At 38.4% G+C, this 26,377-nt stretch overlaps 1 long non-coding RNA gene across 2 annotated transcripts; it reads right to left on the minus strand.

The window, feature by feature from the left end:
• Window positions 1–20,100: 20,100 nt before the first annotated feature.
• On the minus strand, window positions 20,101–25,841 carry LOC132325849 (uncharacterized). 2 transcript variants are annotated; one of them, XR_009486049.1, is made up of 3 exons: window positions 25,714–25,841; window positions 24,379–24,819; window positions 20,101–21,807 (listed from the first exon to the last, which is right to left on the minus strand). It is a non-coding gene; the product is annotated as an uncharacterized LOC132325849 (long non-coding RNA). The 2 variants fall into 2 exon arrangements; XR_009486048.1 differs by having other exon boundaries at window positions 24,379–24,823.
• Between the last annotated feature and the right edge of the window lie 536 nt (window positions 25,842–26,377).

Here is a 26,377-nt window from a genome sequence, read left to right on the forward strand (position 1 = left end):
TCATTTATTACTTCTTTGAACTTTCAGGTAATTATTGGCAATATTCCTCAATGTTAAAGGAAATGAAGAGGTTAAGAATTTTTGGGTGTAACAAATAGTTTCCAGGGCTGAAAGCAAAATCAGGAAAACCTCATCAAATACTGAGTGGTAAGAGGGTATAACAAGGTCTGTTTAACACCAATTCCAGATTTAATACTTATCTGAAAACTGTAACTTCTCTGTCTTTCAATTTTTAACACTGATTATATTCACCTACAGAACAGTGGCAAGGTTGGTTGCTTGTCCTTTTTTTTAGGAAGCACTTTTGCACATAAATTAACTAATTTTAAGAAAAGCCACAGTTATGGAATCTCTTCACATTTAATGATATCTTAGATTGTCTATACAGGATATTATTTTTCTTCCCAAAGATGCGTACAAGCAGATGCTATTTTTCTTCAAATACAGAGAAAAGATTTATAGATAATATCTAAACTTTCTCCACCAGTAATGTTTGAAGTAGAGATAATTTTCTTCACCTTTTTTTTTTTTTACAGGAAAGACTGTGTCCCCTCCCTTATTTTCCCCTTATCACCCACACCCCCCAAGAGAAGACATTTAAAAGACTGAAGGACCTGTTTATGTAGAAACAGCAGATCAGCAAAATATAAAATAAAACATTGGAACATTTCTGTGAGAAATATACTATTTGGTTTAAAGAAAGACACAAGTATTTCACAAAATAAAATTCACAAGGATAATGTTGCTAGCTCTTTTTTTCACTATTAGGTATCCTTCTACAGAGGAACTGGAATGCTGTCTATCAGCATGTCCCTCAATTTCAAAGTGCTTTAAAGTCGAGTGCTGCATGCAGCACTTTTCTAACTGACCAAATGCAGCCTGTGCTCTTCTATTAAAGTTCTGTCTGCCTTCTTCTCAGTGGCTCTCAAGGTTGTTTTTTCTTCACAGAAGTCTCATGAGAAACCACAGATATCTACCGATGCCTGTGTCCTGAGCTGCAACGTTAAACAATTCTTACTGGCTCTTTGTTGTACCAGTCCCATGATACCTTCCTGGGGAAGTTGCATTCAGTCAGTGTAAGCAGTTTCTAGTGATGTGAGCTAGTAACTAAACAGTTTTGTGCTGTCTTTGGAAAACAAACTAAGAAAAAACCCAAAACTTTACAGCTGGAAAAACTTCTGGGTTAAAGATACCAAAACTCTGGAGAGAAAGGACCAGTGGATGAGAAAGAAGACTAGAATTTCTGTGTGTTTTTTGAACCAGATTGATGACACATGCAACTACTGAAGACTTTCCTTCAGAAAAAATCATTCCTGGGAGAAAAATTCTCTAGTTTCTGTGACACAACTCCACACATTGTTTTAGCTCAGACCAGAAGTGAATCTTGTCAAGCTAAACTCCAAATTGTCCTAAGAGATTGTTCAGGCAAATTGCAGCCTTCTCAGATGAAACAAAACTGGAATGTGCATTTCAGGAGTGTGGACTCTGACTCTGATCTGTCATTAAGGCATACAGTCCCTGGGTCAGAGGAGAGCTCAGCACAACCAAAGTCCCCAAAGTGGGGAGTACTTAGCACCTAAGTTTCATTGTCTGGGTCCCCTCCTGTTCTCACCAGCCAGTCTCCTGCCCACCTTACACTCACACTATATCCCACAATTTTGGGTGTAAGAGTGCCATAGAAGATTCCATCAAAAGCATTTCATCAGAAATCAATTACATTTGCCAGGCAAATTTGCCCATGGTGAAGAACTGCTGGTCATTCCCAGACATCTTCTTGGATCATCAGAGACTTCCTCTGACCATGATAAAATTAGGTTTAAAAAAGAAATTAAATATATTAAAATGGTAAAATGCATCAACTGGTTCCTTTAGAAAGGTAGAAAAGGTGCAAATTGATATTTGAGGAGGTATAAATACTATATTAAGAAAACCTTAGTAGAAAGAGCTGGAAAATCTAGAGAAAAACTTAGGAGAAAAAGAAATCATCCAAAATGATATGGAAAATTGCCTTATTCTAGCAAAAAAAAAAATATTCTTTTTCAATAGAGAAGATTAAGAATTTCTCTAGAAAGCCCTTAAAAGAAAATTCACCAACACTAAAATTCCATAATTAATGAAGACAAGCATAGAGGATAATGACCCTCTTTGGAATGCTGTCAATCTGGTGACAACAAATTCTACATAAATATTACTGTACTAAAAACTTCCAGAAAGTAACAGCATATATGAGAGTGTAAGCAGACCTCTGGGACAGGGCTGCAGGTACAAAACTGGATAGAAAGAAATCAGACAAAGATTCAGTTCAAGGTCAGGATATCTACCTGATTTATATATGGCCAAAGTGTCTAACCATCATCAAAGTTGATGAATATCTTCTCAACACAGTCAGTGGTGCCTGAAGAGCCCTCAGCTGATCAGCACCTGGATATGTCCTGGAGGATGGGTTTGTGGCCCCCAGCCCAGCAGAGGAGGTGCCCTGAGGTGGCACTGCTGTGGTACAGCTGTGGGGCACCTGCTCAGCCTTACCAAGAACAATTTGTTGCAAACATGTGAGAAAGTGTGTGAACTGCAACTCTGCAAGACAGGCAGAATGGAAACATGGAAGGGAATTGCTGAGGCAGTAAAAGCTGCTTTAGAAGCCAAGTGGAAAAAAATACTGATGTGAAGAAGGAATTCCATGAGGAATAAAAAAGGCAGAGAAAAGTAAGACAACCAAGTATTATCAATCAGTCTGTTCCAAGGAGCAAAGCAGACCCACCTCTCCCCACAAGGCTGGTGACTGGCAGACCAGAAATTACCTGCTGGGTGCTGAGGGTGACCAGCATATTCCTGCTCAGTCTGGTACACCACAAGTCCCAGATATGTTGCCCATGTTAGCACGAAGTGGAAAGATGACTGGGGTAAAATTAGAAGAAACTGAGAATTTATATTCACATCCTAACAGAAGTTACAACAGCATAGAAATTATAGGGTAAATTACAATTGCTGCTCCCTGGATGGAATGCAGTTGCCATGCTTGTAATTTATTCCATGGTGATTCCCCAATCTGCAGCCACAGCCCCTGCTAAAGGGGATGGAACAGAGCAGGGAGCAGAGTGGAGGCACCATGACCAGGCTCTGCTGAAATCCTCCCAGGGAGGGGAATTCAGTGCTGCTTTGCAGCTGAAAAACCACCCAGCACCTGTCAGCCAGGGGAGAGAGGAGGAGATGTCCTGCTGCTGAGCCAACAGCTGTGCTGAAATCGCACTCCTCAAATGGACTTGGTTCATGATAACCTAATTGTAACATTAGCACACACCTCCAACCCAAAGGTACCACCTCCAAGGCACAGCCACTCCTCACTGGTCATGTGCTCTAAATTTTATTGACTGTATCTTCAAAAACAAAGTAAAAGAATTCTACACCAATCAGTAACAAAGGTATGTATGCCTGGAGTCACACAAGCTCCAGCTAAAGACAAACAAATAGTAAGATGAGAATGGAGAAAACTTAGGGAAGACTCCATGACAGCTGCTAGGATCAGTCAAGGAGCTGAACCTGTCTTCTCCCCCATAGGGACGCCTATTGGGAAAGAACCACACTCTGTGTGTGCTGAATGCTTTTACTGGGGATTACAGCTTCTCTGTGTGTTGCTTTGAATGCATTTTTGCAGTTAGATACTGTCACCAACAGTCCTTGATCCTTACCCTGTCACAATTTTATATTAATAAAGAGTGTTATTCCATAAACTGTTGGTGTGAGTCTTTCACTGACACAGGCAGTGACTGGCAGCAGGGAACAGACCCAAATGAAAAAGAAGAGCTGCTGAGGAATCTCTCTTATGTTGTTGCCATGTTTCCCTGAACAAGTCAGTCAAAGCACCCCTCGATCCAGCAGGACTGTTCAGCGAAGGGTCCCCCTAAGGGGACACTGACAGACTGGTCAGGCACAAGGGTCTCGGCTTTCCTGGATGCTGACAGACAAATCAAACACTAATGGTCAAGTCCATCTCCCCACATTAAGGGTTGAGGAAATCTCCCTTTTTTATATGACACACATAAACAGCTGCTTTGTATTCCTGTCTGTGTTCTGCTTCAAAAGTAATTTGAGGTATGGTAAAAGGCACCCAAAGACCAGTAACACAGTGAGGGAGGGTTACCAGCTCAACAACTATAAGAGGAACTTAATATTCTGTGTATGTCAGCCCCTGAGTAAAATTGAGTTGCCTCAGAAGGGTCATCTGTTTTCATTTTAAGACACAGATTTTACAGGGTCTAACCTTCAGCTGCTAGTTCAGAGGGGTGACTGCATTTGGTTTTTATTGTGCTAGGACATACCATCTCCTGATGCTTTCAGTAAAACCTCTCCAGCTATCAGGTGTCGATCTACCTGTTCTGGAAGTGAGCTGTTGTGATTTGACAAAGTAACAAAATTATAAAACTGTAAAAACTCTGGTTTCCATCTTCATATCTTAATTATCTTTTTCTTCTCTTTCTCCCTGCATGCTTTTTCTCAGTTCAGAATAAACTTTTTCTTAATCATGGCTGATTGATTATTACATTGATTATTGTGTTGTCCTTTACCCTTTCTCCAGTGGGAGACCACACTCTTTATGTGCTTGTAAACAACAAGATCTACTTTTTTCTTCCTTTCCCCTCATGAAAGCTGATTTTCTCATTCCCTCAGCATGTGCATGATAATGCAAAACAGGGCACAACCCAGGAAGTTTTCTCCTCTTTAAGAAACTATTTTTTGCATTTACCGTTTCCATTCCTGGCCTACCTATAGCCTATTAGAGATGTAAAAGTTCATTTTGAGAGCTACTTTCAGATTAATGAGTACTCAATCCTTATAGGGATGCCTTTTCTGTAAGCATCTACATATGGGCCAAGGCTGATGCCACACGAAAGGCAAAAATTAGAGGCAAACTCTGTTCCACTTCCCTCTGCCCGCAATAACTTGCTTTAAGGGAACATCTGCCAGAGGATGGAGTCATGCCTCCTTCATGGGCTAAGCTTGCAGCATTTACCACAGGCACAGATTAATAACCCTTACCACTACCACCACCCCATTTCGTTTCATTTATTTTACCACACCACTGTTGCCTGTAAAACAATTGGAAAATGAAATACTTACTATAATAACATCAACTTTGCATGTAGGTTTTTTTAAATTGTGGAAACAAAGTGTTTCCAAGTGTTCAAGTTTTACACACTTCAAATGATGCATGCATTTTCTTTAAAAAACAAAACAAAATTACATTTTGCACAGTATTTTATCTGTTGCTGTTTCAGACTGATCAAATTGGAAACATTGCTAAGTGTGAGCAAACATTTTTGTTCAAAATTATCAACAACTCATAGCATATCTGGAACTTTTGACATTTTCTGTGAAAGGGCAGACTGATATGAGGAATCAGGAATGCATTTCTTTGGCTCTAAGCCAAATAAGTATAGAACTTTGTTAGTTTTGATTAGGCTTCTATACTGACAGCAAAAATATTCCTGGTAGCCAAAAAAAAAATATTTTTTTCTTTAGTCTTTCCTACTCAAAAATAGATCAAATTATTATAATAAAAAGAAAACTAAATTATTAATTCATCAAGTAAGTTTGGCTCATGAGAAGAGTCTTGAGCTAAGTAATTCTGAATTGTCATATATAGAAATATATTGGTAAGCTGATGCACTTGAGTAGCAAGGAAGATGGGTTGTGAGGAAAATAGTATATAAATATATATAACTATAAATAACTACATGTAAAATAATTCCTGACAACATCTAATGTGACAAAAAGGCAGAATTAGGAGGAACAGAGTTACCTTATTATGCCAGCATCTAATTACAAGATGCCTGCATTTTCAGATAAACTATAGGTCAATGAAAAAACAGTCAAAAAACCATGACTTCTGGATTTGAAACTTTTTAAAGTGACTTCACCTTAAAAAGAGAACATAAAGCAGCACACTGTTAAAGTCTGAACACATACATGAAGAGGAATTTGAATAGGTAGTTAACAGCTGTTATTAGTTAAATTGTATGCAAAAAATAAAAAAGCATAAAAAATAAAATATAAAATTTGTCCTTGAAAACCAGAAACCCAGCACACTGTGTAATGATAGATAAAATATATCAAGACCTCTGACAAAATGTTATGTGTATTCAACCCATTTTTTTATACAAGGCTAGGAAAGCAGTGAGCTGAATCTCATTTGATTCCTGCCTGAGCTTCTCTTCAAAAGCATCTTTAAACATTTTCTTAGCTTCAAATACTTTTATTGAATTCATTACATTGTGTGACTCCCGCATGTGCTTAAGAGCCTGAATAAAAATCACTTTAAATATGTGCTGTGTTTAACTAAACTGGACTGTAAATGTATCTGGTGCTTTTCCCAGTGGGAAACAGAACCTGGCAAGATTGTTAATTAAGGTCTAAATTAAACTAGTCATCTCTGTTTCCTTGTCACTGGAGACATGATTGCCCTCCAGAGGTGATTTTTTTCCTCAGCACAGAGTCATTCCATCTGGACAAGTTTAGACAGACGTAATTTTGAGATGGTTCCCATGAAGACAGACAGTGCAGAGCCAGGACTGAATTAAACATGCTGCCTCAGGGTCCAGCAGGAGACTGCCAATACCAACATGGACAACATCCCTGCTTGTCGTGTCACTCACACTGCTCCTGCTCCTTCAGCAAGTCCAGGAATGTCTTCCATCTGCTTGCATACATGAAAAACAGGCTGTGCACTATCACAAAAATACATATTCTTAATTGCTCTTTTTAGCACAGGTTGATTTTTTGAAATATTTTGAAAAAGAGGGCAGCAGGCAGCACTTCATGACTAGAAAGAAGCTGAAAAAAAGAAATTATGGAAGCATTTCAATGCAAAAAGGAGTAAGACTTGGGAGTTATCTTCATCCTCAGTAGGCTGCCTGCTCAGTCTGCCACTTTTGAAGGAAGCCAATCTGAAAGTAAAATTTCCTCCTAACCAGGACGAAATCTGTTCAGGAAACCAAACTGTTCAATCCAGGTGTGGATTACAGTGCAGAGAGAAAGGAACCTGGAAGTTATCCCCAGCAGTGTCTGAGTAAGATGTCAGTGTTGCCCCAATGAAACAGTTGTGACAGTGGCAGAGCCCAGAACCAGCAGACTGTCTCACAGAAAATGCTTACTTTCTGTGTTTTGGCTGAATCCTGAATTAGATAAATGTCAAAATGTACCATACACTTCTTCACAACAGAGGGGAAATAAATACATTTTAAGAATATGAAATTAGGGGGTTTTTTTGAGAGCATTTATGTAGAGATTGGAGCCCACAGTGAGAAAGAAGAGTCTTCCCTCTACTCAACACTGATGATGTCAGACCTGGAATAATGTGTTCAGTTGTGGGCTCCACAGTACAGGAGAGGAATGGACACTGGAGAGAGTCCAGTGAAGAGCTGCTGAAGTGATGGTACTGGAGCTTCTGCCCTAAAAAAAAGGCTGAGAGAGCTTGGACTGTTTGTTCAAAGGCTCAGGGGAGATCTCATCAATGTATGGTAATTCTTGGAGGGGGGCACAAAGAAGGCAGAGCCAGGCTCTTTCCACTGTGCCCAGAGACAAGACCAGAGGCAACAGGCACAACATGAACCACAGGAGGTTCTGTCTAAACATCTTTGCCCTGTAAGAGTGATCAGGCACTGCCACAGGCTGCCCAGGGAGGTGGTGAGTTCTCCCTCCTTGTAGACATTCAAGAGCCATCTGGACATGGCCCTGAGCAAGTGGCTCTAGGTGGCCCTGCTTGAGCAGGAAGGTTGAGCGAGATGATGGTCAGAGGCCCCTTCCAATGCCAACCATTCTGATGGGGATGTGGTGATGTGGAGATTCTCCCTCCTGTGTGGTTTGTGCGGTAAAGAGCTGGTGCCTGCCTGGGGGTCTGAGCAGTGACCTCAGCTGGAACTAGGAAATAAAATGTGTAGTGATCTGTCTGCTCATCCTGAGACCAAGCAGTGCAGCCTACTTCATTCTATACAGATCAACTCTGTTCTTCCTGAAATAAGGTGGTTTAATCTATTCTGCCTTGTAGGTCCATGACTTTTAAGTCAAAAACTAGCATTATTTGGGCTGGTGCTATGCAGCAAAACTAAAAAATGTGCCAAGGAATGTACTAATGATTAAAGACGATGAATAATCCCATGCTAATGCTGGGATAATGTCCTGGCCTTGTTCAGCTTAATGGTATAGATATAGCTTTTGTATTTATAACAAAATAAAGGACATAAAATAGAGCTCTAATTTCACTGTATTAATATTTAGCATCAATTTCCTTAGCAACCCCTTATCTAGTCCTAAATCTTATAATGATGCCCTTGGTTTGATATCTAACCATTACTTCCTTTGTTAATAAGATTCTGGTCTTCCTACTTTGTTTTTGGTGTGAGATGCCTCCAAGAAAATGAAGAAAAAAAATTAAAATATATTGTTTGTCACTTTTGTAATCAGATTTACATCTATAAATGCACATAGACCAGAAATCTCTAGAACTTTCATGTATTTTTTTATACCTTAAATTTAAGGAATAAAAGGCTGATTTCTGTTTCTGAAGTCTACTATCAAAAACGAAAATACTATTTTGAAAGCTACAACTATTTTTGCCTGAAATCTCTATACATTTGTATCATTAAATATTTTTTATAGGAAGATATTTTGTATGTATTTCAATAAGCATGACTGAAAAGCACATTTATAAGCATGACAAAATATATTATGTAGCACTGATTAAAGGGAAATACATGTTATAATTAGGTATGAGAAATAACAGAAATGCTGGGTGAAAAACAGAGATAGAAGGCTTTGTTTATTTTAAGGCAGATATTTGTAACTTTCACATTTGCCAAACGAAAGTAGTTACTCCAACTTTATTCTGTAGTCTGAAAATGTATTACAATTCTTTCCTTTCCTTCTGACTGCACTGATATCAAATTTAAAGATCCACATCCTTACTAAAATTAGTCATAGTTTTGACAAATCAAGTCCCTTGTTTCTCAGTGTCAAGCAACAGTAAATTTTCTTCAAATACTCAAATACATGAATAATTACAACTTCTTGAAATATAATTTCATATTTACAGTTGTTGTTTCTGAGTATGGACAATGTAAAATACAAAGCTTAAGATATTGTAAAAATATTTTACTGCACTTTCAGTTCAGACAGTGTCATAGAAAAACTGATGCATCATTCTTTGAAGAGCCTATTTTTCTAAGAACTAACGGATGTAGACCTTTTCTCAGATGCAGCAAATTGTCCTTCAAAATGACAATCACGCTAACAGGAAAGGTCACCCTGACTCCAGCTACAGATTAAATATAATTTCATTGTTATTTCTTCCATTATATCCTGCCTAATTTATACAAGTTGATGTTGAGCAGAGGAGTTGTGGTTTGGCATCTGCATGAGCATGAATTTGTCTCTCAAAATATACAGGGTAGTCATAAATCTTTCTTTTTAACAACTACCTATTAACACTTTACAGCTTTTAACCTTTAAACAAGGAGAGAACCTCAAATTAAAATTAATAGCATCTATCCTACAATTTCTTTTCAACTCCAAGCCTCCATTTCTCCTTTTACCTCTGCCTTAGTTGTTTCAGTACAGATATTGACTTTACAAGGAATATAAGATTTCATCCTGTTTCTCCAGTCTTCATGCCTTTGGAAACAAGGAGCCATGGTCAAGGTATGGATCACTGAAGGAGAAAGCTGGATTCTCACCTTAGCTTTGCCTTGACAGTTTTTGAAATTTGTGTAGGATTCACTGAAGTTTATTTTCTGAAGGTATAAAAGGAATAAAAATAACCTCATTATTTTCTCAAGTGCTTTTGGGATTTAGAAATGTGAAACGGAATGTTAGACTGTGACATCTACAAAAAAATATTCTTGATATTTCTGTAATCTTTGTAGATACACTTAAAAAGATACCATTTGATATGGACGAATATCAACTGATCAGAAACAGCTTATCTTATATGCATATAACTTAACAAAGCAAGTAAGGTATCATGCTGATAAATATTGAAGACATTTTTAAAACTGGAGTTATCTTTAATTTGGGATTCTTCCACTAACCAGAAAGTTTGAATTTGCTTAGTCATTAATGGAATTTAAAAAAAAAAAAAATCTTTCTAGAGTTTACTTTGCTGGGATCCTTTCATTTTGTCATAGACTTTCTGTTTATATGCAGGCTGATAAATATCCTGTTACCTTGTTTAGCTTTATATGCTCATTACACAGATAAGTATTTCAAACTTTCATGTCAAGCTCTAGACTATTTGTCTTTCAAAACACAGAAAAGGGAATGTAGTATACCTAAAATATTATTCCTCAGTCTGGACTCCGTGTAGCTCAAACAGTCCTTCTGATTGTCCTGAGGCATGACATCTGGCCTTTCATCTCTTATGAAAAGATGGTCTAAGTCCTTGAACTGGGACATGATTCTTCTCCAAATTGTAAGAAACCCCAAGAATGCTCCATCCAACATTCAGCTATGCTTTTTTCTATTTCAAATCTCTCTCACTGGATCACTCTGTTCACTGGAAGTTTTCTACTTCTGACTTTCTAATGTGACTTCCATAGGAAGAGCCCATCAGTTAACTAAAGACTACAGACACTGGGACAAGGATGTGAGTAGGGACTAAAGCAGCTCCAATTAATCACCATTTGCTCCATCTCACCTGCCACAATGAGATAAGAAGACATAAAAAATGTTGTCTCTCTTTTTCTGGTGTAACCAGTTTCAAGTTTCCTGTCTAGGAGAAAACAGTTTTGGTGCAAGTCTGCAAGCTGGAGGAGTCAGGGAAATTGCAGGAAAGAGGGCTGCAGAGGAGTTATGGAGAAAAGTGTCCATCCTCCCCAAACATAGACTGGATGTGCTATGGATGAAGTTTGAGTGGGAGAATGGAAAGTGACCTAATCAATGGGAAAGTAGAGGAAACACTGTGAGTTGGACTGTGAGAATTCTCAGGGGGCTGTACTACACTGAGGCCACAGCCAGCCGTGCCAGAGGTCAGTTCTGTGAGGGAACAGGAAGCAGTTGTCATCACTCCAGAGGAGGCTGGATATGAGGCCATGGCAATGCTGAGGGTGCAGGGAGAAGCAGCAGCAGGTGGGAGGATGGCCCAGGTAAAAAGATGGCCAAAAATGACATTTGAGAACGATGGCTCTGAGAGATGTTGTGGCTCAAGCTGCCCTGTTGGAAAGATTCATTAAACTTCATCACAAATTATTCACTTAGCCCTGAATTTAATCAGTAACCTTTTACTACACTATAATATAGGAATAATAATGTTTAAATCCTGTTATGAAGTGCCATTCTGGTGTGATCCTAAGCAAAGTAGAATGGATATTTAGGAATATCACTGGGTAAATATTCACAGATATTTCAAAAGACACACTTTTAACAGCTGACACTCATTAAAAATATACATCTGTATATTTCCATTTCAGAAAAGATAAAAGCATCAAATAAGGTATTGATTTAATGTTCATTCAAATTACTTGTTAACAGAATCACAGAATACCAAGTTGGAATGGATCTTCAAGAATCGTCTGGTCCAATCTTTCTTGGTAACAGCATGGTAAAATCTAGGTCTAGACAAGATGGCCCAGCACTCTGTCCAGCTAAATCTTAAAGGTGTCCAATATGGGGGAATCTACCACTTCCCTGGAGAGATTATTACAAGGGCTGATGATTCTCTCTGTGAAAACTTTTCCCCTTGTGTCCAATCAGAATCTCCCCAGAGTTAACTTGTATCCATCACCCCTAATCTCTTTCATATGACTCCTCCTAAATTGGAAGCCTCCATCTTCTTTGTAGCCACCTTTTAAATATTGGAACATGGCGTCAAGGCCTTCTCTAAGTCTTCATCCTTCAGGGGTGAGCACACCCATATAGATCTCACAGCCTTTCCTCATATGTCAGGCTTCCCAGACCTTGGATCATCTCTGGACGCCCTGCATTCTGTTCACATCATTTTTGTATAGAGGGGACCAAAACTGAAGATAGTGTTCCAGGTGTGGCCTGACAAGCACTGAGTAGAGTGGGATGATGCCTTCCCCTCTGCTAGTGATGCCCCTGTTGATGCAGCCTGCTGACTTTCTTTGCTGCAGCAACAAATTGGATTTCTTGCACTTATTTTCCAAAGTTTGTTAGGTACTGAGATGATGTTTTCAAGACATAAAACTTCCTCTCTGTCATATAGTCAGATCTTTATCTCCTCCTCCTCCTCCTTCCAGCTTATAATGGGGAGTCATAGCCTCTTGTTTATAAGACCATCAAGGCAATTACATGACAAAACTTGCAGCCACTAGTAATCATACTCTTGGTAAAATGTAAAACATTCAACCATATGTAGAATTGACTTTAATTAAATCTTGTCAAAGGAATAAATTTTCAAAGCACAAACCCCACAGCATGCAAGGCAATAAAATCATGCTTTCCTAAACAAAGGCACTTCATGTCAATTTAATTTCTTTCTAAATAAATTGATAACTGTCTCTTCTGTACCCAATGATATATCTCAAACTATGCATACCGGAAATACAAACAGAAAAACACAAAGAAATAAAAACAAAAACAAAAAACAAGCACAAACAAAAGCAAACAAACAAAAACCAACAAAAAGCCCCCCAAGAAAATAAAGAGAGAGGATGAGGCTACTTTCATAAAAATTGTTTATTAGAAAAAACAAACAAAACTCCCATTGTGCCATGGTGGATATACTATCAAGAGATTAATGAGACATAAACTCTTTCTCTATGAAATCTGTTTCCGAGCTGGTTGTCATGACACTGGACCATCTAAAAAGCAACTAAAAATCTTTATTAAAAACATCAGATAACTAATGTGAAGAGAATTGGAGTCTCAGTTCATTCCCTAATGGACTTATTACTCACAATATGCAGAAACTATGTGAAAAATCAGGTGGAATTCAAAAGCATTCATCCAAAAGCACATCTCATACTATTCTAAACTTTAAAAAGTTCCTCTTCTACCATCAGTAGCTTACTGTGTTTGATTTTATTCATTTGAGACATATCAAACCCAGAACCAGAGCATTTATTACATATATAAATATTTATGTCATGATTCACACAAACTTCCCAATTTCTTCTTTATGCTGCTCTTTTATATTGTACATAAGACATTAAAAAAAATCAAGCCCCAAAGCTGTCCAAGCTAAAGGCAAAGAACTATAAAACATAAGTAGGGGGGAGACCTTCTATGTCCCAGGTGCGTTATGCAGTTCTGTTTTAGGAACAGAGCAAAGAAACAGGAAAGAAAAATATGTTTCGCTTTGGGAAACACAGGAAGCCCCATAGAACTCTACAGCAACTATCAGAAGTAGCCCATAAATCCCTGGTAAATTATTGTGTTCTCTGCACAGATTTCTTCCTGTATACAGTCACTCCTTTCCTTACAACTACTATATGCTTGTTTACATAGCTAAAACTAATGTTAATGAAGACCCTTTGTTCGTGTTCTCAGTGACTAAAAAGAAATTTAAGATTTGTGTTAACCTGCACAACCTCAGTTCTTCTTTCCCTTAACATTTCCCTTCTTTTCACTGAGCGAGGCAGGTGTTTTTTAAGGCAAAAAAGACGGGTAAGTGTATATGTAGAGTTTATAACACACTGTATACCCACACAGATTCTGAATTGAAATGGTGAAAATAGATAAGTTCATTTTCTAAATTTTGACTACTTGGCTTTACAATTTACAAGTCTTCCATCTGTGGCCAGGAGGCTCTTAACTTAAAGAGAGACGTGGTTCTGGTTCCAGGTATAAAAGAACCCAACCCAGTTTCAGGAATTTCTGTTGTGATGAAGAACATCATTTCCAGAGAATGATGGAGAGTTTCTGTAAGAGAAGCTGGAGCTGTACATGAACTTCAGGAACAGATTCAATCTTGTTTTCCTTGTGTCCATTCAAACCTCAGTCCCATGACAACTGTTCTGACAAAGTTCCAGTGCAATAAATTTTGTTACTATAAATGTTGTCTTTCTTCACTATTGTTCCATTTAATTACTAAACCTTTTCTGGAAAATGCAGCTGAGGATGGAAAGGCCAATTTCTAAAGGTGCATAATTGAATGAATGCAAGGCAATGAAAATGCATATGAAAGAAACTATAGAATAAAGCTTGAGAGCTTTCTCCTTTACAAATGTTAGAAGTTCAAAAAATCTCTAAACAGATGTCAGTTTCTCGAAAGGCACAAGTATATATACAAGAAATACTAATAAAAATGCACAGAAATCTAATGTAAATTATTAAATTAAAAATAAGTAAATGAAAGTATAAATTTTCCTCGTTTCTGCTCTAAAGCTTCAAAACATTCAATTTCATTATAAAACTCAAGTTGTCTGCCTTAGAGAAAGATGGATTGCATCACATGTGATGAGGGGCTGAGCAGCTGAATCGTTCACAGATAGACAAGAAAACATCTAATCACCATCTAGAAAAGATTTATGAACATCTTAAGAATATGTAAAGGCGTAGAAGACAATCAGGACTTCAAGTCTTCATCCAAGGTGGATCAACATCTTTCTTCATTACAGACCCATAGGAAAAATAAAAACATACTTAAAACATCACATTTTTTTCTTTATAACACACACACACACACACACACACACACACACACACACGCACACACACACACACAAATCAAACACTCCCCCACCAATATCCTTTTGTAAACTATATTTAATTCAAATAGGTGTAAAAATAGCTGCTATTCATCATCTCAAATGCAATGGATAAGAGCAGGATCCAATACTGGAAGTGAGGTCTGTGGGACTGCTGAGGATCAGTTTGCAGGGCTAATAAGGATTTATCAGTGAGCAAATGAGCACTTGTGAAATATCTTAAAGAAATGTGCTTTGACTTTTTAACAGATAGATCCTGCTTATCCCACAAAATATGTACCATATATCATTTATTTTTTCAAAAAATTTAGCTGTATTTCTTTCATCCTGTATTCTCCCTACTTCATTTTAGTTACTCCCTGTGCTAGTGAAGCAGCAAAAATATTCTTAGGTCAAAAAAATACTGAGAAAAACATTCACTTTCACTGAAAATAATAATGAACCGAAGGTTATTTCCAGCCTACAAGAAGCTGATAACAAAATACTGTATTAGGGAAGATAGCAGGATATAAGCAATGATCCTAAAATTTAAAGTGCTAAAAAAGTCTGGTACCAAGTCAACCACCTGCTATCTTGTCAGCAACAAATAAGCATTTCTAAAACCCAGTTTGCTATTCAACTAATGTAAATTATTGGCTTGGACGAGGAAATATATTCCAATTAGAAATTGTCACATGGGATTTTACAACCACTCTTTAATTTTTTTTCAATATTGCTCATAAAAACAATAGATTATAAAAAAGGATCAAGCATTTTTCAAGAAAGCACATATCCACAGCTATTGCTACCTAATCTTTTCTATGGAAATAAGGAGTGAAATTGGCCAACGCTGAAAGTTATGTTCAGTCAATAATGAAGCCAAGCAATTCACACATACTCAGCAAATCTTCAAGTTATGCTTGAACACAATCCACCAAGTTTACAGACTTCAGTTAAAATGGTGCAAAAATTGACCTGAAAACTTATCTAAGCTGACAACTCTCAAATGTTTTCTTTTGTTTAAGTTATTCAGTGGCAGGAAATCGCCAAAGTTCCCAGGAGATTTATTCCAGCATTACATTACAGTTCCAGTTCAAATATTTTTTTCTAAATGCAACTGATTTTTTTTCTTGCTGCAACTCAGACTACTTCTTATCTACCCTGAATATGTAGAAAAGGTAACCTCCCCTTCTTTACAACAAAACTGTGTAACTGTGGGCAGTAACTGCATCCCCATTCACAGCCTCAGTCATTCCTGTACATGTCATATTGCCTTACCCACCTCCTGTTCATCTTTCCTGAATTCCAGTCCTACCCAGAAGAGAACCATTCTTGGGAAAGGCTGTTGAGTAACAGACAGTGCAGTTATATCACTTTACAGATCTATACCTGTAGTTTGTTGCTCCCATCAATTTGCAGTACCTCTTGAAGAGCTTTGTCTTATTTTCATATCATATCTTCAATCTTTTAAGACTTGTTGAATTCTAGTCTGTACTTCAAAATAATTTAATTATCTCCCAGCTTCAGATAGTCTGAAACAACAATAATTGAAGTGATTAACAGAAGAACTTAACAGTACAAGATCTAGATGTCTTACATTTCCATTGAAAAAAAAACAAACAAGCCTAAACCTACAAAGCAAAACCAAACAGAAACAAACAAAAAAACCACACACACACAAAAAAAGCCCACCATGAAATTTCTCTCTTTGTATATTTGTACAAACCCTTTTCACCCATACTATAGTACTTTCCTCAAGAACATCTCAACAGCTTTTTTTGTAAGTAAAATGGGTGAAACAGTGCCAAAAGCTTTTCTGAAGCTAATATGTATCATCTCTACAATTTATTTCTGTAGAAAGGCCTCTTACCATCCAGAATTACTGAGGAAATTGAAGATAAGTGGAGGTTTATAATCCCTTTTTCCTTTTCCCTTTCCTACTTCTGCAGACTTGCACACTACATTTGTCTGGTTTCAGTCTTCTGGCATTTCATAAACCTTTCAGACATTATCAATGAGAACACTCCTGAAAATACCTCAGAAGTGATTTAAAAATACTCTAATGAAAGAGTTTTCCCAGGGATTAATTATTTTTTAGGGTCAAAATGAGAAATTACACTTAAAGGAAAAAAACTCCCAGCCAGCATAAGCTCCCATTCCATATCTCTACATTCCAGGACAGATGGACTTAGTGTCCACTTTATGATGGTCAGGCACTGATCATACCAGCATGTCAGGACCATGGTGGCTCATAGAGAGCTCTCCACTTGTAATTTGGATTACACAGGAATGAGATGGAATACAGGAGAAACTCAGGGGGAAAAAAATCATGTTAAACAAAATGTCATAGTTGTAAAATCATTTATTTTTCTATTCCAAACATGCTGGTAGTACAGAGTAAGGACATTTTTAAACCATGATGTTTAATTTTCAACACTTCATTTTCAGTTCATCTCAGTCACTGACTTTCCTTAATAAAACAAATTGTTCCATGATCAGAGGTGCCAATTAAACCTGGTTTACCTGGATTCATGCCTGTTGTTGACTGATTGTATCTTTTCTAAAAATTGGGTTGGTTCTAAAAGGGTTGCCTCACATGTGAATTCTCTGCTGCCTGTGCTGGAGAGCAGGTCCACAGAAAGGGACCTGGGGGTCCTGGTTAAAGTTGAACATGAGCAAGCAGTGCCCTGGCAGTCAGGAGGGCCATCCCTGTCCTGGGGGGAATCAGGGACAGCATGGCCAGCTGGGCAAGGGAGGGGATTGTCCTCTGCTCTGCACTGGGGCAGCCTCACCTCCAGTGCTGGGGGCAGCTCTGGGTGCCACAATATCAACTATTAAAGCTACTAAACTATTGCAGAGTGTCCAAGGGAGGGCCATGAGGATGGTGAAGGGCCCTGAGGGGAAGCCATGTGAGGAGTGACTGAGGTCACTCGGTCTGTCCAGCCTGGAGGAGACTGAGGGCAGACCTCACTGCAGTTACAGCTTCCTTGGGAGGGGACGAGGAGGGGCAGGCACTGATCTCTGCCCTGTGGTGACAGTGACAGCACCTGAGGGAATGGCCTGAAGTTGTGTCAGGGGACGTTTAGATTAAGTATCAGGAAAAGATTCTTCACCCAAAGGGTGGTTGGGCATTGAAACAGGCTCCCTAGGGCAGTGGTCACAGCACCAAGCCTGACAAGAGTTTAAGAAACATTCAAGTGAAGGTCAGAAGTTAGACTTAGATGATCCTTGTGGGTTCCTTGGTATATTCTATGATTGTATGAGCCAGCAGTGCATGCTGCAGCCTCTGCAGAAGTCAAGGTCCTTTGGTGGTTATTCTTTCTCCTGTCCACAGCTTTCACATTATTTTTATGACTTTATGAATTTTTTTCCTGCTGAAAGTCTAAATCAGATCATCTTGCCCTCAATATATTAAAAAGCGAACTCAGAGAGAGTGAATCCTGCAATAAAATATCTTAAGTCAGATGAGACAATGCCACCTTTAGAATATTCTTATAATGGACATGCGTAGTTTAACATTTTTCTGAACCATCCTTAGGCTTTTCTACCTAAATCACTAAGTGTCATTTAATAGGAAAGGTCTTCCTGGCACAAAACTTGCAGACAGTGAAAAAGGGGAAATACTACATCCTGGCAGTGATTTTTCCTTGCCCTAGGTTTCACCTTCAGTATGAGGAAACACAGAAAGAAAGAAAAGTCTTGGACACCTGAGGACTTGTCAGCTCAAAATCTTCAAACTAAATTTCATCTGCTCCTTCTGTGAGTTAATAACATGAGCTGTGGGAAATACCAGGAACAAGGTTTTGCAGACAAGAGGTAACCCTGGGATGACACAGCAGTGAGTTAGCACAGCCAGACAAGACATTCAGCAGATTCTTTTAGTGAGTACGAGATTCAGCAATGCAAGACAGAGGGTTAGAAAATCAGCCCACAGCTCACAAATGTTTTCAGGGTATCATGTGCAGAAGTGTGCACATCAAATTTGTGTTCACAGGAAATAGCATTTCTACTTAATTATTCCAGAAATGGGAACTCAACTGAAATGTATCTGAATAACCAAAATAGGGACTGACCAAGTTTTCAAGCTTAAAAACAACAACAAAATTGGGAAAAAAAACCACAATTAAGTAGTGAAATGCAGGACTTGTGCTGCCTAAAAAATGAAGTACTTACTGCTCATTGGACCTCATTCCTTATCATTGCACCTTCTTATCAAAATACCTCAATTAAAAAGTAAATTATCTTATGCCCTTTAACTGTCTAAGTAAATAGCTTTTTTACACTAAGAAAATTGTTCCTGACTTTTACTTCATAAGGGCTTGTCTTCACCTAACAGTTCTCTAGCAGAAATTTGGAATGTCAGCTTTACAGTGGAGTCACTACACTGCTCTACTGTCTCCTGCAAATACGCCTGATGCCTTTAGGTGCTTTTATGAAATACATTTTTTCTCTAAAAGTGAAGGAAGGTAGACATGATGAGAGAAGGTGTGTGCACACAAGGAAATAAAAAAACAAGCCTCCATTTTTAAGCCCTGAGGATGAGATGGTAGACATGAATTTGTTTCCACCCAAATGAGGGGACCACACACAGACTGGCACTAAGAATCACACCTCACCCCTGCAAACTGCTAAATCCTGACCCCCCCATTATTTGGAATATTTCTGCTTTAAAACAAAGCCAAAAACATACTAGGGATCATGATAATTGTTCATCAGTGTGTGATCAGTGTGATCAGACAGCATGCTCACACTGTTCCCTGGTTGTGCTTAGTTTGCTGCTATGGAGCCAGGCACACAGTCTGATGGGGAGCTGCTACATACTAACTGGAGAGTGGGGTTCCATGGCTTCCCTTTCTGGAAACTAATTTCTCTTTCAAAGAAGCCTCAGCCAAGGAATGGTAGCAAAATCTGTTTTATGGGAGATAAGTAACATTGCTGAATTTTCTGACAGAGAAGCTGTAAGAAAATTGACTAATGACACAGAACAAAACCTGAGTGTTGCATTGAAAATCGACAAAGCTTCAAATCCCTATCTATGTCTTTGTTCTGACTAGGTCTGAAGGCTTTAATAATTGGCTCATGTAAAATGGCTTTATTAATATTTAAGTTCAAAGATGGGTAGGCATGTAGAAAATAACATTAAAACCACAGGGTATTTTTTTTTATTTCCCCTTTAGTCATGTTTTACAGCTGTAAATACCAATGGAGATGGATTACATTCTGTATTTATATTCTGCCTGGCTATACTAGAGAAAACCTAAGTAACATATTCTACATGCTATATCATACAAACCACTGCCTAGCTAGTTACTCTTAAAATATGTCTGCTCAAATCCATGTGCAGGCAGAGACACAGGATTGACATTTCCTTACCACATCTATAATAACTTTCTCTGTATGCAAAATCAACAGAAATTCTACAAAATCCTTAACATTTGAAATGAAATTTATTTATTCTTCTGTTTAATTATAATCCAGGAAAAGATTTTCTTTTTTTTCCTCAAGAGGAAATTTAAAATCAGAAATGTTCATAGGAACTGATTAGTGATTCTTTCACTGCTTTCCATTTCTTTGTTCAGACACGCAACTCCCAGTCACAGGCACTCTTTTTGCACCAGCATCTGCAGGACTGGCTTTCAATCACAGAGACAGCTAGGCAACAGAGCCAGGTATTTTGGGTTTTTTCCAATGTCTAATTCAGAAACCAACATAGCTGTCCTCTTCCCTGAGTGATGAAGGCAGTCTCACTGAACTTAAATGCACCTGTTAGCTGAACTCGCTCAGGTGGACTAATTGGCAAAGATAACTGTCATACTGTGTTAGGAATTCATTATTTCTGCAGACTGGCTGGTAACAGGTTCAAGCTTTTCTTGGGGAAAAATTACATATTTTTTCATAAAATACAAGGAAGGAAGACAAATTCTGGTGAAAAAAAAATCTTTTAATGTATTTAATCCTTGAACTAAGACTGAATCATTATAATTTTTACTATGCAACATCTTAAAATGAAAAGGAAGTATTTGGGATGAAATGGGAATAATCATCCAAATTAGCTTTATTTTTTGGGGGGAAATAAAAAGCTGAGAGTAGAGGCTGAAGCAAAAAGCATGCAATTGTCTTTAATTTTTGACATTTAGTGAGCTCTGTGTCACAATATCAGCACAGGCTTCCCCCCAGTGCCTGCATAAAGCTCAGGGGTTGGCTGAGCCCCAACAGGCAATTTTTGTGCAGTCATCCTGTTCTGGGGGTGTCAGAGAATCCAGCTGGAGGGATATATCTGTGCCATGCCAGTTGGCCTCAGACCAAAAAGCAGCCCCTCTATCATTTCATTTATCAGCCTGGCTGTAGCTGTTTGTTTATAAAGCACATGGGAAAATGTGAAAAATAATGGGATTCCTCCATGTTTCTTTCTTGGGACGCAGAAAAGGTTTGACGTCCTTAACAGAGGTAAACAAAGCCAGAATCAGACCTAACAGAAGGCTCTTTGGGAAATCAGGACCATCAAATCATGTGCTTTATATGTTGAACCACAGGACACAACTGAATTTTTCCTTTTAGATTGTCACATCCCACCTGCTTTATCTCAAGAGCCCTTTGTCTATCTGTTTACTTCATCTCAGGAAATAGCTATGAAATTGTACTTAATCTTTAATCAGCTGAGCATTACCTTGAAAGTTTCTTTCCCCAAATAGTCTGACAAATGCAAAGAAATTTAATTGTTTATACCACTGGTGAAGGTATGGAGGGGATGAAGTCTTTCTTCTGGGCCACTGAATTAACAGAGGCACAAAGGCAATTTGCTATATTCAATAAAGATGGCAAGACATTACCATAGCAGGAATCCTGTAAAGCTACAAAAAACACATATAAATGTAGAAGAACTCATCTAGTCATGAGTGAGGTATGAAAGTAATGGTCGTAACTGCTAAGTAAGGCAGGAATTGGCATTTGAAGGGGAAGGTTGCCACACCACACTGGTCCCGCAGGATTGGTCTCTGCTCCGGTAGTCACTGGGCACATCGAGTTGTCCTGCTGCCACTTGTGGATGTGCAGACTGTGTGACAAAGTCTGCAACTACTGAAAGAAGTAAGAGCTCTGCAAAAGGGTGTAGGAGCTGTATCACCAGCTCAGGACTTAATGACTTGTGAATGACCCCAGCATTTTCTCAGCACTGTAAAAGAACACACAATAAAGAACAGACTTGTCAAGAGCCAGTTAAACCTGGAGATTCATTTTCAGATATAAAGGCTTTTATGTCAAGGTCATCAGCTCAAATCCAGCTAATAGAGGGTCATCCATCTACAGCAGTTCTTGTAGGCAGTCATGGGAGGTGAGGGTTCCCCAGTTACTTCTGAGGAAATACCCAACACTGACATTCTCAAAGTGAAACACACTTTGCCATCCTCTTGCAACCCCCTGAGCTTCAAGGATGACATGACAACGCACCCCCTTGGGGATAAATGGAGACTGTTTTACACAGCTGGGAGATCTTATATATATACTCCATTTGTCTTAGAAACAAAATAAGTGCAAGCTTATGTAAAGCCCATCCCAGGCATCAGTAACTTGGGAGCTGTTTAACCTGCAACGGCAGAGCTCCGTCATGGAAGCCCACAAGGAAATAGATATTCAAACAAAGCAAATACAGAGGTGTGGGCACTCTTGCAGAAGATGAGAACTGCACAGCCTTAAGCTGCACGTGAAATTCATCCTAGACTGCAGAAAGGCCCTTTTTTTAACCTGCATATTGCAATGTTTAACAACATCTGGAATTTTCCTCCAAATGTTTTAGCCTCCATATGCAATGCTCAGTCAAATCTTATGGGTGGATAAAGAGTAGACAACTGCAACTAAACCAATGGACAGTAGTCCAGAAGGGTGCAGTAAGTCACAGAAGAAAACTGACCCAAAATGATGGTGATGTTTTTTTGTCTATAACAGAAGGTATATCTCTCTGCTTAAGAAGCACAACAATATTTTTGGACAACAAACTAAAATATGGCTAAAAGTTATAAATAAAAATTATTGGAAAAAAATTTTGGAATGGGAAAAGGAAGTAATTTACAATTATATTTATATAATATATTTATGATTTAAATTAAGACCTTTTAAGTATATATATGTCATTATGTTGAAATTTTAGAAAATATGGCAAATGGAACCACCACTACTGATTGTCTGAAGATAGATGCAAAACACAGAGCCACAACAATTCAAGTCTTTGATAGTTCTACTTAATATAATTTTCATTAATTATAAATGAAATAATACCTGACTCTCTATTCACTGCTGAGTCATCTGACAGCAAAACAAAGACTTTTAAAAATACCAGCCAGAAGTGAAGCTGCATCTCTATCATCTTTCTCAAAGTGATACAGATTTTTGAGTAAGCATCCAGCTGCCACTTTACACATTTTACTATAAGTAACTCTGGAAATCTGCAAAAATCTATAAACATAACATGGTTCTATCTGCTACAAACGTTCTTACTTCAGATCTGTCTCTTCATCATCTCTCCTCTCTAGATATATTGCTCTGGACTGAAAAAAACCCCATAACCTAAAGAGAAGGGAAAGCCTAGTGTCTTAAATTTCTCAGTTTATACAGAATATTTTTTTATCAAAAAAGCTAAAAATTAAAGGTCTAAAAAGACAAAAAGATAATAAAAATACACAAGACCTCCTCAGAAGGCCTGTTTTATATATTTATATATTCATGCTCTTACACTATACAAAAAAGATAAATGAAGAAGTGTTCTAATGTCTCGAGCACTGATAAAAACAATAATAAAAATTCAACTTCTTTAAATCTTGTTTATAGTCAGCAGACATTTGGCTAATAAATCACTTAATGCCCAATGATAAATTTACTAAATGTCTGCTAGAATTAAAAAATATAAGATTTTAAAAACCAATCCATATTGAAAAATATGAAAGTTCTCAACAGCTCAGACAGTTATTTTAATATTTTCAGTTTTTAACTTTCATGTGACAAAACAATTAATGATCAGTAACACATTTTAAAAATTATTTAGATAGAAAATCAATGTTATGATATCTTGTTTAGAAAATGCTACCACTATTGTTTTCTCATTTCCTACTTTCCTTTAAAATTGGAATTTTCCTATTTTAAAGCCCAGTCTATCTCTATTTCTCTTTATTTCCCAATTTTCTCACTTTGCTTTTCATTTCCCCTTGCTCTGACAGAAAGATGTAACAAGAAACTGAGTTTATGAAAAACAGGGCTTTTTAATTCAAAATATGAAAAGTTTTAACTTCTGTATATTTTTACAGGATTATGGTACACCTCATTTTGCAACTCAATTTTCAATATTTTTCTCTGTCTTGGCATTACTGGCTGACTGTTAAATCCAAATTAGCACAAACAAAGTATGTCTTTTATTTCTACTTTGAACTGCACAGAGGTGCTTGGCTGTACAAATTTCAAGGACATTCCATACAGGAACCTCAAAATGTAGTGCTACAGATGCAGTGAAAAGCTGTAAACAAACTAGCCAGGAAGAAAGTCAAAGAGAATCATCTTATGCCCTTGGTATCAAATTGTCTTAACACTGCAGCAGAAGAAATGAACAACATAAGCCATTTTAGTCAAATAATTTGGATTATAATATGCCATGTTGCATAAATATTTCTATTTCTCAGATTTGGCAGAATCCCAAAGTCAAAAGTCACATATTTAAAGAGTGTCAATACTACACTCTTGTATTTATCTTTAAAATTACCTGACTGTATTTGGAAGTACTTCCAATTTGCAGTACAACATGCTACAAGAAGTGAAACCATCTGCTTGTGAAAACAAGTATACACCTATCATGTATTCCATTTGACAAGAACAAACCACTCTTATTTTTCTCCATTTAATCTTCTTTCCAGCGTTTTCCCGTGGCTCATTTTTTCTTCCTCCTCGCACTCTCACACCTTCAGCTTTTATAAATTCAGTTTTTAAGTCCATCTATTAGATGGCTACTCAGCTGTCCATTTCTTTGCCTTTTACCTCATCATTTGTTTATAAATCTGGGAACTGATCTCCCACACACCAAATCAACAGGCAGTCTGAGCACTTTCTTTAGCAGGGAGTTTCTGTTGCTCATTTCTCTGTTGCATCCTTTCTTTGGAAGAGAAGGTATCAGACTCAGCAAGAAGATTTAACTCAGCAGAGAACACTACCTAAAAAAAAAAAAAAAAATGGACCCATGAGAAATTAGTGGACTGGAATTGAAGAAGTAGCCCTTGACAAAAGCAGTCAAAATGGTTATTAGAATAGGCTATAGTCCAGTTTTTAGATAAATTTACAGTCCCACAACAATTAAAACTCCTAATCCTAGGCTACAGCGCCTCCTAGTCTGGAGTCTGAAATTTCTGGATAACCCTAAACCAGAGACCCAAATATATTTTAAACCACCTCTATCATAGAGCCTAAACTTATGGCAATGTTTTTCACAATGGGTGGCCGAGTGCTGGGATATGATTCCTCTAAAGGTTATGGAATCAATGTTTCTGGAAATATTTTTATCTCAGCTGGAACAGGCTCAAAATAACCTGATCCATTTTTGGGGATGGCTCTACGTTGAGTAGTGGGTTGAACAAAATGACCCCAAAGGCATCCTCCAACCTAAATTATAATGCTTTTATAACTGAGAGGTGCTTAAGGAAGTGACCATAAGCAGGCCTTTATTCATACCTGCTTCTGCTTAGAGACAGGGCAAGGACCACCGAATATTGCAAAGTTGTGGATTCTAAACTGTAGCCTCTCTCCGCGGCCGCGGGGCTGTACGGGAGCCCGGCTGGGTGCCCCCGGCCCGGCCGAAGATGGCCACACGATGTGCCACTCCCGGGTCCCCTCCGGAACCTGGGTAGTGGTTACCGTCTGCGGCGTGGGTGGCACAGGCGGGTTCGTGGCTACGAAGTCCCGAGATAAAGGAAGGAGAAGTGGACACCCGTATAGGTTACAAGAAGCGGCACCTTTCCCAGCGGGGCTACGGACAGGCTCCAGGGAGGAGGTCTCGGGGGGCGCTGATAAAGGGAGTGGGTGTGATGGGAGGAGACACAAAGCTTACCAATTACGAGGACCCAGGGAGGAGCGTGGGTTACAGCTAAGCCACTGAGGATCACACAGGGGAGGGGAGAAACCCCGGGGGCAAGTCATACATCGAATAAGGATGGTTGACACAGAGAATTCTCGAGATCAAGGGGTGTGGTTACTGTGACAGACGGGGGGGGGGCAGCTCCAAAAAGGAGGAAATAGGAGGGAGAAACCATTGTGAGGGAAGTACATGGGGGGAACCGAGGACCAAACCATTTTGTTAACTTACAAAAGGAATAACCAATTCTAAACCACACAATGCCACACTAAACATCCATCTCCTAAAATGGATGGAGGACTACATTTACTTCATCTGCCAAGAAGCAGGACAGTGCATAAAGTGAGAGATTGGAGTGTGGAAGTGTCTTCCTGGACCAGCAACAATCCCAAACCAGAACACTCAGCTGTTTTTATCACAGATGGCTTTAGGCCCTGAGGGCTGCAGGGATTTGTAACCTTTCTGTCTGAGATGGAACACACAAAATCTGAAGAGCTCAAAGCAAGTTAAATCATAGAATAATACAAATGTTAAGGTTGGAAAAGACCTCTAAGATCCTCCGGTCCAACCATCAACACAGCACCACCACCATGTCAGACATCAGGAAATAGTTCTTCACTGAGAGAGAGATTGGGCACTG

The sequence above is a fragment of the Haemorhous mexicanus genome, chromosome 3, assembly GCF_027477595.1.
Source record: "Haemorhous mexicanus isolate bHaeMex1 chromosome 3, bHaeMex1.pri, whole genome shotgun sequence".
Taxonomy (NCBI): Eukaryota; Metazoa; Chordata; class Aves; order Passeriformes; family Fringillidae; genus Haemorhous; species Haemorhous mexicanus.